Source organism: Loxodonta africana, chromosome 5, assembly GCF_030014295.1.
Source record: "Loxodonta africana isolate mLoxAfr1 chromosome 5, mLoxAfr1.hap2, whole genome shotgun sequence".
Lineage (NCBI taxonomy): Eukaryota > Metazoa > Chordata > Mammalia > Proboscidea > Elephantidae > Loxodonta > Loxodonta africana.
The window spans coordinates 109,369,623-109,385,889 of NC_087346.1; the positions used below are offsets into that span (position 1 = coordinate 109,369,623).

The 16,267-nt window shown below is 39.0% G+C and overlaps 1 protein-coding gene across 1 annotated transcript in view; it reads right to left on the reverse strand.

The window, feature by feature from the left end:
* The window catches only part of GABRB1 (gamma-aminobutyric acid type A receptor subunit beta1), a 508,700-nt gene that overhangs the window by 256,143 nt on the left and 236,290 nt on the right, over window positions 1–16,267 (reverse strand). The gene's annotated exons all lie outside the window — the stretch shown is intronic.

Consider the following 16,267-nt stretch of genomic DNA (forward strand, 5'->3'; position numbering starts at 1 on the left):
GCATTACCTCACTCAGGAGTTTTGGGAGGTTAGGCCTTGGAATTGAAAGTAGCATCTATTGCTACAGGGATTTAATATGCTAGCAACCTAGTAAGAATACCCACGCATGCCCGTGAAATGGTGAGTGAGGGGAAAATGCAGAGAAGCTGTCCCTGAACTCCTAATAAGTAGTCATTTATTTCACTATGTGTGAAGCCTTTGATTTATCAACAGTTTAAAGCTTGAGCTAGACCAAGAAACCTGTTCGATTAGGTGAACAATTTTCTTGATGGGTATGCTTGGAAAGCTCATCACAGGAGGAAAGTGAGAGAAGAATTATGTAGCATCCCAAGATCTCTTCTAATTATGGTAAAACTATCCAAACTGTAATTTCTGACTATTTGACCTTTGGTCCAAGGTTCAAGTATCATCATGACTTCTTAACCCTGGAAACTCTAGAACATTTGTCCAATCCATGCTTTTTGTGGCTGTCTTTCTTTCCTGTGCTTGATTTTGATCATCAAATACGTACTGAAAAATCACAACATGCAGTCAGTTGGGAGCTGAAACACCAGACCACATGTGTGCCAAACCTGTAACCACAAATCCCAGACCTGAAGTGTTAGAACACTAATTATGTAATCCTCCAGTTTGGAATAATCGAACCACTTCATAAAGATGACCACAGTTTTTTACCACTGAAATGCAGATGCATCTGCTTCCTTTAAACCTCAAGATCATATCCAATTTTCTCTTTTTCAGTGTTTTCCACAGCAATAATTTCAGAGGGAGAGGGAGATTATTCTGCTGGTTTTAACCTAGATGCTTTATTTTTTATTCTTCAGACCTATCTAAGGTCTTCTGAGAATCGTGCTTTCATTTTCTCAAATCCAGAAGGAACAAATGGAAAAGGCCCAGAGCAGCATGAGAACTGTTTTAAGGATGGTGCTGTAAGCATACATTTGTCTGGCTCTGGAGTGAGGTCTCACCTCACTCATGCTGGGACGGGGCAGCTGTGATGTCTCGTTGGGATGAGAGAAAAATCAATATGCATGGCAATCTGGTGTTGTGCCCATGCGTCCACTGAGAGAAGATATGCTGTGTGCCATCACTGTGTCACAAATCAGGGTTGCCACCAGCAACCAGGGCAGCTCTGTTTTAAGACCAGCAGTTGCTAAAAGGGAGGAGGATGGTTATAACAGCAGAAACTTCATGTCTTCCTCTCTTCACCTGCTTCAAAAAGTCCTCCTCAAAACCAGACTTACTGGCTCTATTGAGGCTGGGGGAAACCCTGAATCTAACTGGAAATAATCTTTAAACCTTGAACCGAAACTATCCTATGATGCCATCATTAAACTAAACAACAATTTAGCCCAATTAATGATGTTTGCCTTGAGCACAGCACTCTTGAAAAGATTATCTATACAAGTGTAAACTGACAACAGTTGATCTAAAGCACAGATGAGAACTTTAAGGAGCAGAGAGCCTAAATTAATGGTGATGAAATAACCCAAGTAGAGACAGAATGGTGACACAATGTGAAGTATGTGACCAATGTCATAGAACCGTTCATGTGAAATTGTGGATGGATGTATACTTGGTTGCGTATATTGCCACCAAAAAATAAGTAAAAATATTATTAAAAACAAAAGTTCTCCTCACCCCTCTGTCCCCACCCCATCATCATGATATACGTCTGGGTATTTAGCAAAGAAATGGATTCTGGGATGGAGACACTTATTTGCTGACGAAATAATAGAAATGAGAGGCTCACCTGCTCTGATAATTCATTCAACATTTAGGGAAAAGCAGAAAATGACATTTGACTAGAAATGTGAAGCATCACAATCATTTTACATGTTGAATGACTCCTCCCAACGTGGCAGCAGAGAAGTTGCTTCCTGTGGTGAGAGACGGACTTGTGGCGTAATTAAACGACCTAGCGTGGGAGGTAGCACAGAGAAAATAATTTCTCCTTATTTAGAGGAGTTTTTTAGGATTGATTATTTTCTTAAATTGCATAGTCTGGAGAGGAGTGAATATGAATGGAGCACACAAGTGGTTATAGGATCAGCATTTTTCTTCAGGAAAGGCCTACGCCTGCTTAGAAGATGTGAACTTCTCATACGAGAAGAGGGAAAGGAAGAGTTAGGTAGCATCTCAAGATCCGTTCTTATGAGGGTAAAATTATCCAAACTATAATTTCTGAATATTTGACCTTCGGTCCAAGGTTTAAGCATCACCATGACTTCTTACCCCTGGAAAGTCTAGAACATTTGTCCAATTAGCACTGTTTGGACAGTGCTATCTGGCAAGTGGATGTGTCAGAGGCCTCATTACTTTTCTCTGCTAAGCCTTGCACACCCATACCATAGACTCATGGCATTGTGTCCCTTTAATGAGTGAATGACCACCACAGCAATCCTCTGAAGTCTTTATACGAACACTATGGGCTTCTCCAATTCATGTGGGCAGATGCCCAAGCAGGCAGTCCTTGTTGGCTTCTCTAGTTCATAAAGGAGTAGTCAGTTCAAAGAACTAGGGCTGGGGTTTTTCCATCACTGGGAAAGAGTTAAGAAAAGTGTTTAGATCACCCCTTGGAAATTAACTGTTGCCTTATACAAAAGAAGTGATCTTTTGGGGACGGTCATGCAAATTCTATGCTTGTTTTCCTTTCCCTAGGTCCCTGTTCTCAGAAAGTTTTTCAATTATCCCCTTTCTCTGTAGGAACTAGTTGATTACTGAAAGAGTTTATGCACTTGTAAAACTCAAAGTGGATTATTCACATAAAATAGAAAAGCATCTCAGAACTATAATTCCTTATCCATCTCCACCACCTAGTTTGAAGCCAAGGTGGTGAGAGTGGAGACACTAGAAACAGTGCATTACTTGTGCAGTCAAGGCAGCACATGTTGGATCAGAGTGGGAGGACCATGTTAATTCCTTCAAGGTTACCAGGCATCCTTTTCTATACCAGTGAATTTAAAATAGGGTGAAGCAGCAGATGCTCATATTTTTCCAAAAGATTGGAACAGATAAGGACATAAAGGACTATATTACATGCCACTAAAAATAAGCACATGTGCTATTTTTGGTTGACTCTGTTCCTCTTTGATCTATATAGGGTTTTAGGTGCACGCCAGATTATATCATTTTTTTACAACTTTTTTTTGTGAAATATTTCATATATTTAAAAACTATTTGTCATAAATATGCTCATTTTCAAGCATAATAATAAAACACATGTTTACCTAACAGTTTAAGAAACATGACATTTCTGATGCTGCTGAATCCACCTATGATAACACTGGTGCTTCCACTGCTTTTTTCTAAGAGGGAACCAGATGCAGGAGTACATGCTCCATCATTTTTCTCATCATTTCATTCTAAAGAAAAGAGTGACAAAAAATAAATGATAGTTTACTGATTCCACAATAAAAAGCATTCATTTTTTTTAATTTGGAGAGGCAGTAGATCTAGGTACCACCAGTGGTCCCGTCAACTCTGACTCCTGGTGACCCCACGTGTGTCAGAGTAGCACTGTGTTCCATAGGGTTTTTAACTGCTGCTATTTCAGAAGTAGATTGTCAGGCCTTTCTTCCAAGGTGCCTCTAGGTAGAATTGAATCTCCAACTTTTGCTTCTGGTTAGCAGTCAAGTGTGTTAACTGTACCACCCAGGGACTAAATCTAGGTAGGTACGCCATAAATTTAGCCATGCAGTAGCAGTGAGTGACCAAGAGCTGACTTAGCTTGAATTTCTTTGCAGATAAAGTTTCTCCATGAACTTTAACACATTATCCAACATTTTTGTATAGGCTGTTTGGTAAATTTCATTAAAATACATGGTAATATACTATATGAGATTGTCAATAATTTATTCCTTAAGAAATTATTGCCTATCTAATTTTTTATTCTTCCACAGTATTGGGTTTATTTCTATTTTCACTAGATTTAACATATTTAAAGGATATTGTATGGGTTAGAGCAGGTGCATTCAGAATGAATAGCCATCAAATGAATACATACTCAAAGTAAAATAAAAGTTTCTCCAAATAAATATCCATTATCTCTATTTCTTGAAATGTAGTATGTCTAATTTTTTGTGATCTTTTAAATTGTAAAACTGGCTAATGGCTACACTAGCTGGTTAATATGATATTAACCTGTCTGGCTAATTTAAATCAAAGTAAGAGGAAGAAATTAAGTATGTACATTAATATAATACACAAATGATTGATGTTGAATTAACATACTAGAGCTGACTTCTAAAGATGTAGTTAATATTAGATAACATCAGCGAAAGTTGTGACTTTAGGTGTGCTATGTATTTTAAAGGCAGCATACATTTACTGAACAATTGTTTATTTCCTGGCATTGTGCGAAGCTGTGGGAATTCAAATAGTCAGAAAAAGCTTTTGCACGCAGGGGCGACCTCTATTTTCAATCGATTCATCCAGCAGTAATTTCCACAACATAATGTTGTTGTTGTTAGTTGCCGCTGAGTCAATGTCAACTCATGGCAACCCCGTGTGGTCAAAATAGAACTGTGCACCACAGGGTTTTCAGAGCTGTGACTTTGGGAAGCAGATTGCCAGGCCTGTCTTCCCATGCAGCACTGTCTGATGACAAAGCTCATAGTCTTAACTATTGCACTTCAGATAATGCCCTATAGCCCTTATGAATATTGACATGACCACCTTTCATAAAGCAAAACTTAAAACAAAGATACTGCCATTTAACGGTGAATGTCTTACTCTCTTCCTGTCATCCTCTTTTCTCTTGTCCATTCAGAAAGACGTAAAATAAGGCTCTTGGGCTCTTTCTTACACTGACAATTTCTACCTGTATTTGTTTCTTATTGCAGCTGGCCCTACTATTCTCTTTCTCCAGGCTCTTGGGGAGAATTTGTTTCCTTGACTTTTATAGCTTCTAGAGGCTGCTTGCATTCCTTGGCTGATGGTTCCTTTCTGTCTTCAAAACCAGTACCAGCTGTTTGAGACTTTCTGCAACAATGAGCTTAAGCATAACAATGATCGTGAGGATGGTATAAGATCGGGCGGTCTTTCGTTCTGTTGTACATAGGGTCACTATGAGTCAGAACCGACTTCATGGCACAGAACAACTACTACAACATGACTCTCTGGCCCTCCTACCTCCCTTTTATAAGGACCCTATTTTTTTTTTTTTTATGATTACATTGGCCCTACTGGATAATCCAAGATAATTTCACTAATATCAAGATACTTATTCACTCCTGTAAAATCCATTTTGCCGTAATAAGTAACATAATCACAGGTTCTGGAGATTAGGACGTGAACATCATTGGGGAGAAGCATTATTCAGCCTACCATAGTCCACCCTCTGGTCCTCAAAGATTCATGCCCATCCAAGATGCAGAATACATTCACCCATTTCAGGGTCTCCAAAAGCCTCAACCCATTACGGCATAAACTCAAGCACAAAAATTTAATTTTGGTCTCATCAGATTCAAAAGCCTCAAATCTCATCACATAGTAACCTAAAGCATCTAAATTAATTACAGGTAAGGCTTTGTTCTAAGGAAAAATTTTCTATCCATCTATGGACTGTGAAACTAGGGAATAAGCTCTTTGCTTCCAAAATACAATGATGGGACAGGCATAGGGTAACATTCCCATTCAGAAGGGGAGAAAATGGAAGGAACAAAGGAGTTATTGGTCCCAAGAAATTTGTATATGAGTAACTCCATTAGGTTTGAGGATCTAGGAATAATCCTCTGTGGCTCCAGGCCCTGCCCTCTAGTTCCAAGGCTCATCATTCAGAGTCTTCCTTTCATTATTATGGAAGGCAGCTCATGGACTAAGTCTGCTATCTACCTGTGGAAGCCATGGTGGTGCAGTGGTTAAGAGCTACGGCTGCTAACCAAAAAGTCAGCAGTTTGAATCCACCAGGTGCTCCTTAGAAACTCTGTGGGGCAGTTCTACTCTGTCCTATAGGGTCACTATGAGTCGGAATCAACTTGACGGCAGTCGGTACCTACCTGTAGAATTTTGGGAGTCTGACAGCCTTCTTTTATTTGTCATCTCTCCATACCTTTCACTCCAAGTTGGCAATGTTTGCTGTGATATTAAAGTCTTAAAGACTTTGTGAGTCTTCTGTATATGTCATGGGTATTTACTCCATTAGATAATAGGCTCTATCACAAATCTTTCCTGTATTATCTGGGCTCTATTCCTAGCTTCTGCTGGAATGCTTGAGAGGATCTACTAGTCACATTCCCTCAGCGAGATGCACTGACACAGTGGCTGCAACATGGGCTCAAGCATAACAATAATTGTGAGGACAGTGCAGGACCAGGCAGTGTTTTGTTCTCTTGTGCATAGGGTCGCTATGAGTCGGAACTGACTCTGTGGCACCTAAAAACAACAACAATCTCTTCAAAAGACATTCCCTGTAAATGCATATTCTGACCACTTGGTTATCAGAGGAACTAGCAAAAGGCTGTCCAGCCACACCCTGAATCTTCTAGTTTAGTGTCTTTTGCAATCTGGATAGGCTGATAATTTGGAAAATTATCAAGTCCTAGTGTCTTTCCTCAATTTCTTTCTTTCTTCTCTTTTCACTATAAGCAGCAAGAAGAAATGAGGGCAGATCTTTAACACTTTGTTTGGAAATCTCCTCAGCTAAATATCCAAGTTAATTGCTTACAAGTTCTGCTTTCTGCATAAGTGTAGGACACAATTCAATTAATTTCTGCCACTGTGTATCAAGGGTCCCCTATCCTTCGGTTTACAATAATATCTTCCTCGTTTCCTTCTGAGTCCTTACCAGCAGTGTTTTTAACATCCATATTTCTACCAACAATCTGTTTATGACTATTTAGATATTCTCTAAGATGATACAGGTTTTCTCTATCATGCTCCTCATATGCTTCTGAGCCCACACTGACACAGGCTTTAACATCCATATTTCTACCAACAGTGTGTTCAAGGTAATTTCAACTTTTTCCACCATGTTCTTCAAAATTATTTCACCATCTATCCATTACCCAATTCAAATCAATTCTATATTTTTAGGTGCTACAGCAGTACCTCAATTCCAGGTACCAAAATCTATACCACATTACTTTATTTGCTTTCTGTCTGTCTCCAGACCCACATTTCCTCTGAGTTCATTCTATGCTTCACAAATTTCTTCTCTACTTCACCAACTAGGACACTTCATCATTTAGGAATTCACATCATTCCTCTGTACAACAGCTGGGCCTTGGCTGAATTTTCCTAAGCTTGGAAGCCTGCAAACTCTGAGCTAAGTGACCAAAAGAGGTATCAGTTTATGGAGTACTTCCTTATACCTGCTGATGCCTGGTAATATTGCTGACCCCTAGGAAACTTCTCCTCGCTGCTCTCTAATGCTGTTCAGATTCATTCTTGGATGGGAGGTTGGAAATGGAAACAAACGGGGGTAGGCCCTTGGGGTGTGCTGTGATTAAAGTATCTATGGTGACATTTTATACTGGGAGGAACACCCTTGACAAAATTGAGGCTCAAGGGTACAAACAGACACACTGAGTGGCACACCCAGAATGGAAAAATATTACAGGTATTTTTATGAGTAAAATTATTTCTAAAGTTACAAGAGGCTCATATTTTGAATGAGGTAGCATAAATGACCAAAATAGTCATGTATTTTTAATTTTCTCAAAAACATGTATTGAATATATATATTATGGGCCAGGCACTAGCCTAGGGCTTAAGAATAATAAGAAAAACAAGATATGATCCCTGACGTCAAGGAGCCTATATTTCAGTGGAGGAATCATAACTTATATATATAGACATAATATGACCTTAAAATCACTATGATAGAGGCATGAGTCTAGAGCCTACAGTGTATATTACAGCAGCATTATTGATTCGGCCTGGGGAAATGGACATTTTAGCACCATTTGCCATCATCAGATTCAGTTGTGAATATTAAGGAAACACCAGCTCTAATAAGCCACCTCATTAGATCAACAAAAATGGGCCAGCAAATGGGGCTCATTTATTGTGCCACATTGCCATTAATGAATTGGGGCAGAGCCTGGAAGATACAGTTAATAAAAAAGGGTATGTCTTTTTTTTTTTTTTTTTATGTCTTAATTACCTAGCGTTGCTGTAACAAAAAATACCATAAGTGATGGCTTTAAAGAACTTATATTCATTTTCTCTCAGTTCTGGAGCCTAAAACTCCAGAACAGGACACGACTCAGAAATGATTAGATTCATGACTCACCCTACTTTGGTAAGACTTCATTAACATAAAAAAGAAAATTCCTATTTCCAAACAGGGTTATATTTATAGGTACTGAGGTTAGGAGTTCCACATTTCTTTTGGGGGGGACACAATTTAATCCATAACAGGGTAATCCAGGAAAATAAAATCCAATGAACAAATTCACTGAAATGACATAAAACCGACTATGGATTAGGCATACATTATGGCGTTGGTGAAGAATATTGAATATACCATGCACTGCCGGAAGAACAAACAAATCTGTCCTGGAAGAAGTACAACCAGAATGCTCCTTAGAAGTGAGAATGGCGAAACTTCCTCTCATATACTTTGGACATTTTTTCAGGAGGGACCAGTCCCTGGAGGACAGGATCAGGCTTGGAAGAGTAGAGGGTCAGCGAAAAAGAGGAAGACCCTTAACGAGATGGAGTGACACAGTGGCTGCAACAATGGGCTCAAACATAACCATGATTGTGAGTACGGCATATGACCAGGCAGTATTTCATTCTGTTATACATAATGTCGCTATGAGTTGGAACCGACTCAATGGCACCTAATAACAACAACAACACAGAGAGTTCTGGACTTTGAAACAAAACAAAACTATGTAGAATATAATACATAATCTTTCCACATTTGGTAATGCTAGATGCGTCAGAGAACTCCAGCAGTTCTCAGTGATGCCTAGGCATATCCAAAGGACACCTAGCTGTTACTGCAGGTTATAAGAAAACCCTGGCCAAGATGTTGTGAACCTGGTTCTAATTCTGCTTCTATCACTGATTTGCTACCGCACCCAAGTTACTTAAACCTCACTGTGCCTCAGTTTTGCAAGTTCGTACTGCAAGTATGCATTGAGAAAGAGCTCTGTGTGAAGCACAGAACAGAGGGTGGGACTACAAGTAAGAATAAATCTTGAACATTGCCCTCAAGGAGCTCATGTTCTAGTGGGCTTGACAGACAAGAAAACAAACAACTGCTTACAGTGTGTGTTCAGTGTTAAAACCTATGTATGAAATACAGAAGTGCGACTGAGATTTTATCTATTTTGTCTATACCAGAATCTGATAAGAGGAAAAATATCTTGAATTTCTATTTTTAAAACACCATTTTGATGGAAGTTTTTTTTTATTAACTTTTATTGAGCTTCAAATGAACGTTTACAATTCAAGTCAGTCTGTCACATATAAGTTTATATACATCTTACTCCTTACTCCCACTTGCTCTCCCCCTAATGAGTCAGCCATTCTCTCCTTTCGTGACAATTTTGCCAGCTTCCAACTCTCTCTATCCTCCCATCCCCCTCCAGACAGGAGATGCCAACACAGTCTCAAGTGTCCACCTGATATAATTAGCTCACTCTTCATCAGTATCTCTCTCCTACCCACTGTCCAGCCCCTTTCATGTCTGATGAGTTGTCTTCGGGAACGGTTCCTGTCCTGTGCCAACAGAAGGTTTGGGGACCATGAACGCCGGGATTCCTCTAGTCACAGTCAGTCACAGTCAGACCATTAAGTATGGTATTTTTATGAGAATTTGGGGTCTGCATCCCACTGATCTCCTGCTCCCTCAGGGGTTCTCTGTTGTGCTCCCTGTCAGGGCAGTCATCGATTGTGGCCGGGCTCCAACTAGTTCTTCTGGTCTCAGGATAATGTAGGTCTCTGGTTCATGTGGCCCTTTCCATCTCTTGGGCTCTTAGTTATCGTGTGACCTTGGTGTTCTTCATTCTTCTTTGCTCCAGGTGGGATGAGACCAATTGATGCATCTTAGATGGTCGCTTGTTAGCATTTAAGACCCCAGACGCCACATTTCAAAGTGGGATGCAGAATGTTTTCATAACAGAATTATTTTGCCAATTGACTTAGAAGTCCCCTTAGAGCATGGTTCCCAAACACCCGCCCTTGCTCCGCTGACCTTTGAAGCATTCATTTTATCCCGGAAACTTCTTTGCTTTTGGTCCAGTCCAATTGGGCTGACCTTCCATGTATTGAGTGTTGTCCTTCCCATCACCTAAAGCAGTTCTTATCTACTAATTCATCAGTAAAAAACCGTCTCCCACCCTCCCTCCCTCCCCGCCTCGTAACCACTAAAGTATGTGTTCTTCTCAGTTTATACTATTTCTCAAGATCTCATAATAGTGGTCTTATACAATATTTGTCCTTTTGCCTCTGACTGATTTCGCTCAGCATAATGCCTTCCAGGTTCCCCCATGTTATGAAATGTTTCACAGATTCGTCACTGTTCTTTATCGATGCGTAGTATTCCATTGTGTGAATATACCACAATTTATTTACCCATTCATCTGTTGATGGACACCTTGGTTGCTTCCAGCTTTTTGCTATTGTAAACAGTGCTGCAATAAACATGGGTGTGAATATATCTGTTTGTGTGAAGGCTCTTGTTTCTCCAGGGTATATTCCGAGGAGTGGGATTTCTGGGTTGTATGGTAGTTCTATTTCTAACTGTTTAAGATAACGCCAGATAGATTTCCAAAGTGGTTGTACCATTTTACAATCCCACCAGCAGTGTATAAGAGTTCCAATCTCTCCGCAGCCTCTCCAACATTTATTATTTTGTGTTTTTTGGATTAATGCCAGCCTTGTTGGAATGAGATGGAATCTCATCATAGATTTAATCTGCATTTCTCCAATGGCTAATGATCGAGAACATTTTCTCATGTGTCTGTTAGCTGCCTGAATATCTTCTTTAGTGAAGTGTGTGCTCATTTCCTTTGCCCACTTCTTGATTGGGTTGTTTGTCTTTTTGTGGTTGAGTTTTGACAAAATCATGTAGATTTTAGAGATCAGGCGCTGGTCGGACATGTCATAGCTGAAAATTCTTTCCTAGTCTGTAGGTGGTCTTTTTACTCTTTTGGTAAAGTCTTTAGATGAGCATAGGTGTTTGATTTTTAGGAGCTCCCAGTTATCTGGTTTCTCTTCGTCATTTTTGGTAATGTTTTGTATTCTGTTTATGCCTTGTATTAGGGCTCCTAGGGTTGTCCCAATTTTTTCTTCCATGATCTTTATCGTTTTAGTCTTTATGTTTAGGTCTTTGATCCACTTGGAGTTAGTTTTTGTGCTTGGTGTGAGGTATGGGTCCTGTTTCATTTTTTTGCAAATGGATATCCAATTATGCCAGCACTATTTGTTAAAAAGACTATCTTTTCCCCAATTAACTGACACTGGGCCTTTGTCAAATATCAGCTGCTCATATGTGGTTGGATTTATATCTGGGCTCTCAATTCTGTACCACTGGTCTATGTGCCTGTTGTTGTACCAATACCAGGCTGTTTTGACTACTGTGGCTGTATAATAGGTTCTGAAATCAGGTAGAGTGAGGCCTCCCACTTTCTTCTTCTTTTTCAGTAATGCTTTGCTTATCCAAGGCTTCTTTCCCTTCCATATGAAGTTGGTGATTTGTTTCTCTATCACCTTAAAAAATGACATTGGAATTTGGATCAGAAGTGCATTGTATGTATAGATGGCTTTTGGTAGAATAGACATTTTTACTATGTTAAGTCTTCCTATCCATGAGCAAGGTATGTTTTTCCACTTAAGTAGGTCCTTTTTAATTTCTTGTAGTAGAGCTTTGCAGTTTCCTTTGTATAGGTCTTTTACATCCTTGGTAAGATTTATTCCTAAGTATTTTATCTTCTTGGGGGCTACTGTGAATGGTATTGATTTGGTTATTTCCTCTTTGGTGTTCTTTTTGTTGATGTAGAGGAATCCAAGTGATTTTTGTATGTTTATCTTATAACCTGAGACTCTGCCAAACTCTTCTATTAGTTTCAGTAGTTTTCTGGAGGATTCCTTAGGGTTTTCTGTATATAAGATCATGTCATCTGCAAATAGAGATAATTTTACTTCCTCCTTCCCAATCTGGATGCCCTTTATTTCTTTGTCTAGCCTAACTGCCCTGGCTAGGACTTCTAGCACGATGTTGAATAAGAGCGGTGATAAACGGCATCCTTGTCTGGTTCCCGTTCTCAAGGGAAATGCTTTCAGGTTCTCTCCATTTAGAATGATGTTGGCTATTGGCTTTGCATAGATGCCCTTTATTATGTTGAGGAATTTTCCTTCAATTCCTACTTTGGTGAGTGTTTTTATCATAAAAGGGTGTTGGACTTTGTCAAATGCCTTTTCTGCATCAATTGATAAGATCATGTGGTTTTTGTCTTTTGTTTTATTTATGTGGTGGATTACATTAATGGTTTTTCTGATATTAAACCAGCCTTGCATACCTGGTATAAATCCCACTTGATCGTGGTGAATTATTTTTTTGATATGTTGTTGAATTCTATTGGCTAGAATTTTGTTGAGGATTTTTGCATCTATGGTCATGAGGGATATAGGTCTGTAATTTTCTTTTTTTGTAATGTCTTTACCTGGTTTTGGTATCAGGGAGATGGTGGCTTCACAGAATGAAAAAGAGTTGGGTAGTATTCCGTCATTTTCTATGCTTTGAAGTACCTTTAGTAGTAGTCGTGTTAACTCTTCTCTGAAAGTTTGGTAGAACTCTGCAGTATAGCCATCCGGGGCAGGGCTTTTTTTTGTTCGGAGTTTTTTGATTACCGTTTCAATCTCTTTTTTTATTATGGGTCTATTTAGTTGTTCTACTTCTGAATGTGTTAGTTTAGGTAGGTAGTGTTTTTCCAGGAATTCATCCATTTCTTCTAGGTTTGCAAATTTGTTAGAGTACAATTTTTCGTAATAATCTGATATGATTCTTTTAATTTCAGTTCGGTCTGTTGTGATGTGGCCCTTCTCGTTTCTTATTCGGGTTATTTGTTTCCTTTCCTGTATTTCTTTAGTCAGTCTAGCCAATGGTTTATCAATTTTGTTAATTTTTTCAAAGAACCAGCTTTTGGCTTTGTTAGCTCTTTCAATTGTTTTTCTGTTCTCTAATTAATTTAGTTCAGCTCTAATTTTTATTATTTGTTTTCTTCTGGTGCCTGGTGGATTCTTTTGTTGCTCACTTTCAATTTGTTCAAGTTGTAGGGACAGTTCTCTGATTTTGGCTCTTTCTTCTTTTTGTATGTGTGCATTTATCGATATAAATTGACCTCTGAGCACTGCTTTTGCTGTGTCCCAGAGGTTTTGATAGGAAGTATTTTCATTCTCGTTGCATTCTATGAATTTCCTTATTCCCTCCTTGATGTCTTCTATAACCCAGTCTTTTTTCAGGAGGGTATTGTTCAGTTTCCAAGTATGTAATTTCTTTTCCCTAGTTTTTCTGTTATTGATTTCTAGTTTTATTGCCTTGTGGTCTGAGAAGATGCTTGGTAATATTTCGATGTTTTGGATTCTGCAAAGGTTTGTTTTATGACCTAATATGAGGTCTATTCTAGAGAATGTTCCATGTGCGCTAGAAAAAAAAGTATACTTTGCAGCAGTTGGGTGGAGAGTTCTGTATAAGTCAATGAGGTCAAGTTGGTTGATTGTTGTAATTAGGTCTTCCGTGTCTCTATTGAGCTTCTTACTGGATGTCCTGTCCTTCTCCGAAAGTGGTGTGTTGAAGTCTCCTACTATAATTGTGGAGGTGTCTATCTCACTTTTCAGTTCTGTTAAAATTTGATTTATGTATCTTGCAGCCCTGTCATTGGGTGCATAAATATTTAATATGGTTATGTCTTCCTAATCAATTGTCCCTTTTATCATTATGTAGTGTCCTTCTTTATCCTTTGTGGTGGATTTAAGTCTAAAGTCTATTTTGTCAGAAATTAATATTGCTACTCCTCTTCTTTTTTGCTTATTGTTTGCTTGATATACTTTTTTCCATCCTTTGAGTTTTAGTTTGTTTGTGTCTCTAAGTCTAAGGTGTGTCTCTTGTAGGCAGCATATAGATGGATCGTGTTTCTTTATCCAGTCCGAGACTCTCTGTCTCTTTATTGGTGCATTTAGTCCATTTACATTCAGCGTAATTATAGATAAATAAGTGTTTAGTGCTGCCATTTTGATGCCTTTTTATGTGTGTTGTTGACAATTTCATTTTTCCACATACTTTTTTGTGCTGAGACTTTTTCTTAGTAAATTGTGAGATCCTCATTTTCATAGTGTTTGACTTTATGTTTGTCGAGTTGTTACGTGTTTCTTGGCTTTTATCTTGAGTTATGGAGTTGCTATACCTGTTTGTGGTTACCTTAATATTTACCCCTATTTTTCTAAGTAAAAACTTAACTTGTAATGTTCTATATTGCCTTGTATCACTCTCCATATGGCAGTTCTATGCCACCTGTATTTAGTCCCTCTTTTTGATTATTGTGATCTTTTACATTTTGACTTCAGTGATTCCCTGTTATGAGCATTTTTTTTTTTAATTAATCTTAATTTTTTTTTGTGATTTCCCTATTTGAGTTGATATCAGGATGTTCTGTTTTGTGACCTCGTGTTGTGCTGGTATCTGATATTATTGGTTTTCTGACCAAACAATATCCTTTAGTATTTCTTGTAGCTTTGGTTTGGTTTTTGCAAATTCTCTAAACTTGTGTTTATCTGTAAATATCTTAATTTCGCCTTCATATTTCAGAGAGAGTTTTGCTGGATATATGATCCTTGGCTGGCAGTTTTTCTCCTTCGGTGCTCTGTATATGTCGTCCCATTCCCTTCTTGCCTGCATGGTTTCTGCTGAGTAGTCTGAACTTATTCTTATTGATTCTCCCTTGAAGGTGACCTTTCTTTTCTCCCTGGCTGCTTTTAAAATTTTCTCTTTATCTTTGGTTTTGGCAAGTTTGATGATAATATGTCTTGGTGTTTTTCTTTTTGGATCAGTCTTAAATGGGGTTCGATGAGCATCTTGGATAGATATCCTTTCATCTTTCATGATGTCAGGGAAGTTTTCTGTCAGGAGATCTTCAACTATTTTCTCTGTGTTTTCTGTCCTCCCTCCCTGTTCTGGGACTCCAATCACTCGCAAGTTATCCTTCTTGATAGAGTCCCACATGATTCTTAGGGTTTCTTCATTTTTTTTAATTCTTTTATCTGTTTTTTTTTTCAGTTATGTTGGTGTTAATTCCCTGGTCCTCCAGATTTCCCAGTCTGCATTCTAATTGCTCGAGTCTGCTCCTCTGACTTCCTATTGCGTTGTCTAATTCTGTAATTTTATTGTTAATGTTTTGGATTTCCACATGCTGTCTCTCTATGGATTCTTGCAACTTATTAATTTTTCCACTATGTTCTTGAATAATCTTTTTGAGATCTTCAACTGTTTTATTAGTGTGTTCCTTGGCTTTTTCTGCAGTTTGCCTTATTCTGTTTCTGATGTCTTGAAGCATTCTGTATATTAGTTTTTATATTCTGTATCTGAGAATTCCAGGATTGTATCTTCATTTGGGAAAGATTTTGATCCTTTTGTTTGGGGGGTTGTAGAAGCTGTCATGGTCTGCTTCTTTATGTGGTTTGATATCGACTGCTGTCTCCGAGCCATCACTGGGAAACTTGTTTTTCCAGAAATTCCGCTAAAAAAAAAAATGCAGTCAGATCCCTATCAGAACTGCCTTTGGATTAAAACCGCCACCTTGTTCCCTGTAAGGATGAAAGTCCGAGATTGGGATCATATATGCTTGGCTGTAGCTGGTTCTGTGTTTTTAGTCCAATTAGGGATGGATTTTTGGTCCCTGGATTTTTTGTGGTTCCTTCTCTCAGGCCGGAAGAGTGGGTTAGGAAAAGACCAAAAGAAAAAAAAAGGGGGGGGGGGAAGCAAAGCCGCTGTGGAGCCGGAGCTGTTCTCCCTCTGGCTCAGGAAATTCCGATGTTAATGAAGCCGACTGGGGAGGGTGGGGGAGGGATCAGAGAGATTGGAGAGTAGCACCTCGGAATATAGCCAGAGTTGCTTGTCTTGCTTGGAATGACTATTATAACTGAGATTCCCAAGAGGGCGTGTTGCCTATGTGTGTTGGCTGTGTGGAGATTGCCCCTGGGGGTCTGGCCCGCTGAAGCCACAGTAAGATCCTCTGCTGCCAGTCCAAATCCTCACGTCAAGGTTCCCCTGCTGGGACGCTGTACTACCGGCTCCAAAATCAGCCGCTGCCTCCCG